The 6,469-nt window shown below is 45.6% G+C and overlaps 1 protein-coding gene across 1 annotated transcript in view; it reads left to right on the top strand.

Moving 5' to 3' along the window:
• The first annotated feature begins 206 nt into the window (after positions 1-206).
• The window catches only part of CASR (calcium-sensing receptor), an 89,560-nt gene continuing 83,297 nt past the window's right edge, over positions 207-6,469 (top strand). The window contains 1 exon segment of the mRNA XM_010834252.1: positions 207-455. The gene's annotated coding sequence lies outside the window, so the exon portion shown is untranslated.

Raw genomic sequence — 6,469 nt, forward strand, 5'->3', positions numbered from 1 at the left:
ATGAACATCTACACATAAGTATCTTTTGTTCTGGAAAATTCCCCAAGAATGGAATTAATGCATCCTCTGCATCAAAGAGGATAACAACTCTTGTGGCTCTTTATAGAGACTAGCAAATTGCTCACGTAAAACAGTATGTGTTATCTGAGGATAAAAGGAAATAACTGGCTTTCTACAAAAGAAATTAATTTTCCACTTACTTATAAAGTATTCACGCCCCTGATAGGTGGCAGGTGCCATGCCAGTGAAGGAGACAGGAATGAGCAGGGGCGGCTGGTCGCGGTCTCCTAGGAGCTCACGGTCAGGTCGGGCAGAGGAAATTACACCCAACAGGTGTCTGTCTGCCTCCGCCTAGGGAGGACCGAAGTGCCCTTTTGCGCAAGAGAGTGGAAGGAGGGAGCTGCCTGCAAACACCGAGGAGTTTCTGCAGCTTAGAACTGAGTCCTGCAGAATGAGTAAGAATTTTGGTCCGCGATTTGTATTTATTTTACCTTGACTCTCCGGCCTTTCATCGGAAAAAAAAAAAAGTTCCCCACTCTAGTACAGAGAAGGTTGGCAGAGTCGTAAGCCCCCAACCTCTTAAACTTCTCTGCATCTCCAAGGAGAAGGAGGGAAGAGGGGTTCTTTCCGACCTGAGGAGCTGGATCTGGGGTCCGAGAACCCCAAGGTAGCACCGGAAAGAACAGCACAGGAGGCGAGAGCGTGGCCCGTGGCCGGGAGAACCAGACCCGACGCGCGGTCCTCGGCGCCGGGGTCCCGGGGACTCAGCTCAGCACGACTGGGAAGCCGGTGAGGGAACCAGGGCTGCCGGGTGGAGGGTTAGCGAGCACCCCGCCAGAGGAGTGGAGCAGAGCTGGGCTCTGCAGTTGGGGACCCCCAGGGGGCGGGCGCCAGAGGGGCGGAGCTCCGAGGCAGGGGCCGCGGCGGCGGTCCAGAGGGTCTGCGGGGGCTGCTTCGGCAGGACCCGAGGACTGGCGCCTCTCCGAGCCAGTGACCTTGCCATCGCGAGTGGGCCCCACGGGCCGTCTTGAGCGCGCCTCGTGGAGACCCACGGCCGACGGGCCGGCGCTGCCCGGAGTGAGGGAGCCCGAGCCGGGACGCCAGGTAGGACCACCGACCGCGAGGAGGGCGGGCAGAAAGGGCCCGGGTGGGGAGGCGGAATGGAGGATCTGGGGGTCGCGGGCAGGGGGCTAAGCGAAGGGCGCAAGCTGGACCAGCTCAGCCCTGGGGACGCTGAGCGTAGGGCACGGGGGACGTCAGGGTCCAGCTTACAGGACCCAAGGCTTACCGCTCCTCAGAAGCGGCAGTGGGTCACCCTCTTAGATATACGGGAGTGCGTGCGTACCAAGACGCGGCTGTGGGGTGCCGTCTTCTGCCTCCACCTTGTTTCTGCCTGTGACCATGGTCAGAAAGTATTCCCTGTCCGTGTGGCAACAGGGAACAGGCAGTTTTCTGGAGTATATGCATATGGAAGGGTACTGTGTCAGAATCCATCCTCATGGGCCATGAGTCCCCTCTCAGGATACTTGGCCCAAGCTTCCAGCTGCCTTGGGGACCTAGCCTCACTGACCCCAATTAAGGTGTCAGTCCCCAGGCCTTTTCACCATACACCATATTTCTTAGGAAGAAAAAAGAAGTACCAGTTTGATAGTCTTTTACTATTTATTTTTTAAAATTGTAGTTTCAATACATGGTTTATAAAAAAATATATAACTTCAAGAGATATTCCTATACTAGCATTTGTGTCTACTTATACCCGCTTGTTTTTTAACCCATATCTTTTTCCACCCTACTTCTTCCGTCCCCTCCTTTTGATTCTTTATCTCACCTCCTGCCTAAAAAAGTATCCAAAGAAAATGACGTCACCGCCACCGCCCGCATCCCTTAATCTCTAGGGTTCCTTGCTGGCCCCACCCCTGATCTCTTTAAACGTCTCTTTCACCAGAGTAGCCCTTGGGGTAGTGAGTCCACTGCCAAGAGGACATTTCTTTTACTTGCCTTAACTCTCCCAGAGATTTGAAGAAAGGAGCTTTGGGGAAGGGTCCCTGAAGAATTTTATACTACCAGTTATCTTCCTTAAACTGGACTTTCCAAATGCAATTTAAGTAGTCTGGTAGAATGAAAATTTATGAAGGAAATTTCCTGAAATGCTCTAGACTTCCAAAAGCTAACACTTCACTAGTTCCTGTTCCTGAAAGCAGAGCTTTGCCAGTCACACCTCTCATTACTTCTGTGGCCTCCACCCAGGACCAGCAAAGAAACAGGCATAGGATTTTTCATTAGTAGGAACCTAATAGGGTGGATTTTTATATATGTGAAGGGGCTCAAGACATAGCTTTGTGGTAGTCAAGAGGAAAGGGGAAGGGATAGAAGAAGGAATTAGAGGGGATTAGGGGATTAGAAGGGGGAGAGCAGATCAAGACCCTGAAGAGGAGAATTGTGGAGACAGGACCCTGTCATTTAGGAAGGACCCCCACATGATGTGGCTGGGAGACCACACAGTCGGCTTGCTGACAACCAGCACAAGTAACTACTTTCCAAGGCTTTTTCTATGCAAGGACAAAACATTCGGAAGTGGAAAAAAATCAACAAATCAAGCCACTTTTGTCTTTGTGATAAAATAGAAGTGGTTTAAATTATTTTTACTGGATGCTTGGGGCTAGTGCACTGGGACGACCCAGAGGGATGGTATGGGGAGGGAGGAGGGAGGAGGGTTCAGGATGGGAAGCACATGTATACCTGTGATGGATTCATTTTGATATTTGGCAAAACTAATACAATTATGTAAAGTTTAAAAATAAAATAAAATTTAAAAAAATTAAAAAAAATTATTTTTACTGAATTAATGGGTTTTGTTTTTTTTAGGAGTTGTGTAGACTATTTAAAATAACCTAATAGCTACTCCCGTCACGATGTTTTCCTTTGCTGTGTTCATTTTTTCATGTTGCGTGACCTTGACCCCACACAGTTCAGGAAATTCAGGTTGGATAGAAACTGCCACTTTTAAGAACCGTTTTGAAGAGGGGATTGGGAGAGAAGATTAGAAAATAAGGACTGAGCCTTGTGGTAAGGTGGGGGAATAATGAAGAGGAATGGTTTGAGTACCACCTTGAGACTGGTAAGGAATCAGGTACAGTTCTTAGAACAAGGCAATAAACAAATAAGAGGTGAAGGAATCCATTCATCATTCACTTATGCATTCAAAATGTTTGCAGAGTGCCTGGCTATGTACCAGTCACTGAGGGAAAGTTGATAAATGAAACCAGGCAAGGTCTCTGATCTCCTGGGGTTTATAGATGCTTCAGGGAGGCAACCAGTAGTAAGATAACTGAGTATTGAATATATGTAATTATAAACTAAGATAACCTTTGTCAAGGAAAGAAATAAAGGTCTTTGAGGGTGTATATAGACTACCCTAGAGATCAGGGAAGGCTTTCTCAAGGAAGTTTCCCTTGAGCTGAGATTCGGGAGTAAGTGGAAATGTTGGGGGTATAGGTGGCTTTGAGGCAGGATCAGAATCAGTTAGGAATTCCATTTGGTTGCCAGTAATCAAGAAGGCATTTTGTTATTTTGGTCTTCTGATGCAAACAGCCGATTCATTGGAAAAGTCCCTGATGCTGGGAAAGATTGGGGGCAGAAGGAGAAAAGGGCGTCAGAGGATGAGATGGCTGGATGGCATCACCGATGCAGTGGACATGAAGTTGGGCAAACTTGGTGAGATGGTGAGGGACAGGGAGGCCTGGGCAGCCAGGAGGTCACAAAGGGTCAGATACAACTGGTCGACTGAACAGCAATAACAACAATCACGAAGGCAGATGTAGTGTTTGCAATACTGCATATGTACAGATGTAGAGCTGACATTTTTGGAATTTGGGAGAGATGCTTTGTTATCACAGCATCGTTTGTACTGTCCTGAGTTGGTCATGGTTTTCCATTGCTGATGTTCTTGCTTTTCTTTTTTTTTCTTTTTAAACTTTACAAATTGTATTAGATTAATTTTAGTCTGTCAGTTTATTTTATTGTGCACAATAAAATGTATGCATTGTGCTTCAAATGTGAATCATCACACTGCTGAGGTAGATATGTGCATAACTCCCATACCAAATTTGGCTTGTGTGGTGATAGCTCATTATTGTCACTGAATACTTTCCCAGGTGAAAACAGGTGTGGCAGGTCAGCTACAGTGTCTTCTCTCCACTCCTATCCACTGCTTTGATTTTAGTTGCCCTAAAGCTGCATGTATCTCTTCAAGTTTCATATACAGTTGTTAGGTAAAGAAAAAAATTGCTAATTGCATTGATGCAATAAAGTAAAATTAATATAAATCTCACAATGTAATGGCATGGTGAGCTTTGACCAGGCATCATATTTCATGTGCAAACAAATATTTTTATTCATTCAACATTGACGGTGAACCTTCAATGTGCCTAGCACTCTGTGAGATACTGTGGGTAAGATGGATTAGTAAGATGATGAGACTTCATAGAAGTCTAAGAGGAGAGAGTCGTACTCATCTGTGTAAGGGTGGGGAAGTATTGTGGTTGCTGTAATGGAAGCATAAGTAGAGAACAGTGATACACAAGGGAAAGGAGTGGTCATTTCTGCCGGAAAAGGTTCATGGAGGAGTTAATACTTGAGCTGAATCTTGAAAGATGAGACATTCCAAAAGATAGACAAAGGGAAGAGGGCATTCTAGAAGAGGAATTCACGTGCCAGAACAAACAGGCATGAAACAGAGTGTCAAGGTCCAGGACGTGCAACTGGCTCGAAGAGCTGAGGCATGAGGAACAAAGAGGGGCTCATTAAGAGATGAGGCTGGAGTGGCAGACATGCCAGGTCACAGAACCTGCATGCCATCACACTGATAGCATTGTGGTTAAAGCATGTGCTCTGAGGTCAGACAGTCCCAGGCATGCATCGTGGTTCTGCCACTTTCCAGCCGTGGGGTCTTGATCAAGTCACTTAGTAATAAATAAATAATAATTACTTATTTAGTAATAAGTAATGGTAATGAAGGTTGTATATCTCTCATAAGGTTGTTGCAGGAACTGAGGTTAAGTCATGGAGTACCTGGCACAGATTATGCACCCACTTGTTGCTGGCTGTTATTTTTTATCCTAGGGCTAAGGGAGCCACTGGAGGGTTTTACATAAAGAAGTGACTTAGGGAGCAGTTTTATTTAGAGCACAGTTATTCTGGCTGCATGTGGATGCTGGGTGAAAGGGGATTAAGTTTGGAGCAGAGCAGTCATTTAAAGCTGGAGAAGAAAATGGCAACCCATTCCAGTATTCTCGCCTGGAGAATTCCCATGGACAGAGGAGCCTTGTAAGCTACAGTCCATGGGGTCGCAAGAGTCAGACACAGCTTAGCAACTAAACCAATCATTTAAAGAGATTATAGCCATTCAGATGATAGTGATGATGGCCTGAACCATGAAGAAAAGGAGACAAGTGCTTGAGACAACTGCAAGGTAGATGCCACAGAACTCAATTACTTACTAGTTGAGAGCAGTGGGATTCTGGTCTGTCATCCTTTGGTACTGTCATCCAGGTGTTCCTAGGATAAACAAAAGGAAGCCAGGTGTCAAGCAGGACTGGGAATCAGATATTTAATTTATATGCTGAGGACTTAATGATTGGTATCTCCAAAAAGCTGTCTTTTTGATTTAAGAGACCTTTTGACACCTTTCATCTCATAACTTTGATAGGATCAGGAAGGTCTAGTTCATCTGTAATGAGTTTCACTTATTCATTCTCCCTGTCTCTTTCCTTTTCTCTCTCTCTCTTTCTCTCATTTCTGGGAGGCTTTTAGTTCCAGGTGAATGAACATTAGACTTCATTCATTTGCCATTGTCATAAAGTGGCACATATAAAGGTTGCTTATGTCTGATACTTTTGGTGCAACTCTTGCCTGACATTAGCATGACTGAATTTTTCCTTCTCTTTTCTCAAGTGTCCTCCCACAATCCAATAACCTCTGGCTGAAGCATGTTTATTAAAGCCAGTGAGAATTAGAGGATTTAAGTGCTCCCTACCTTATAATACAGGCTTCCCTATTGGCTCAGACTGTAAAGAATCCACCTGCAATGCAGGAGACCCAGATTCGATCCCTGAGTTGGGAAGATCCCCTGGAGAAGGGAATGGCAACCTACTCCAGTATTCTTGCCTGAAGAGTTCCATGGACAGAGGAGCCCGGTGAGCTACAGCCCATGGGGTTGCAAAGAGTCTGAGTGACTAACACACACACAGAAATACACACACACACACACACACACATACACACATACTTTATAATACAGTGTAGTTTGGGTAGCCACATCATCCATTCATAAGACTGAAAATAATCCAGATGTGGATGATAGTGTTTACTGAAAAGTTGCTAGGAGCTTTATGCCTGTTCCCTCCAAATGTGGATCCTGGGGAATGCTGATTGAATTCTTTTCTTTTGGATTCAGCTGCTTGAACAACTG

Source organism: Bison bison, unplaced genomic scaffold, assembly GCF_000754665.1.
Source record: "Bison bison bison isolate TAMUID 2011002044 unplaced genomic scaffold, Bison_UMD1.0 scf7180017864032, whole genome shotgun sequence".
Taxonomy (NCBI): domain Eukaryota; kingdom Metazoa; phylum Chordata; class Mammalia; order Artiodactyla; family Bovidae; genus Bison; species Bison bison.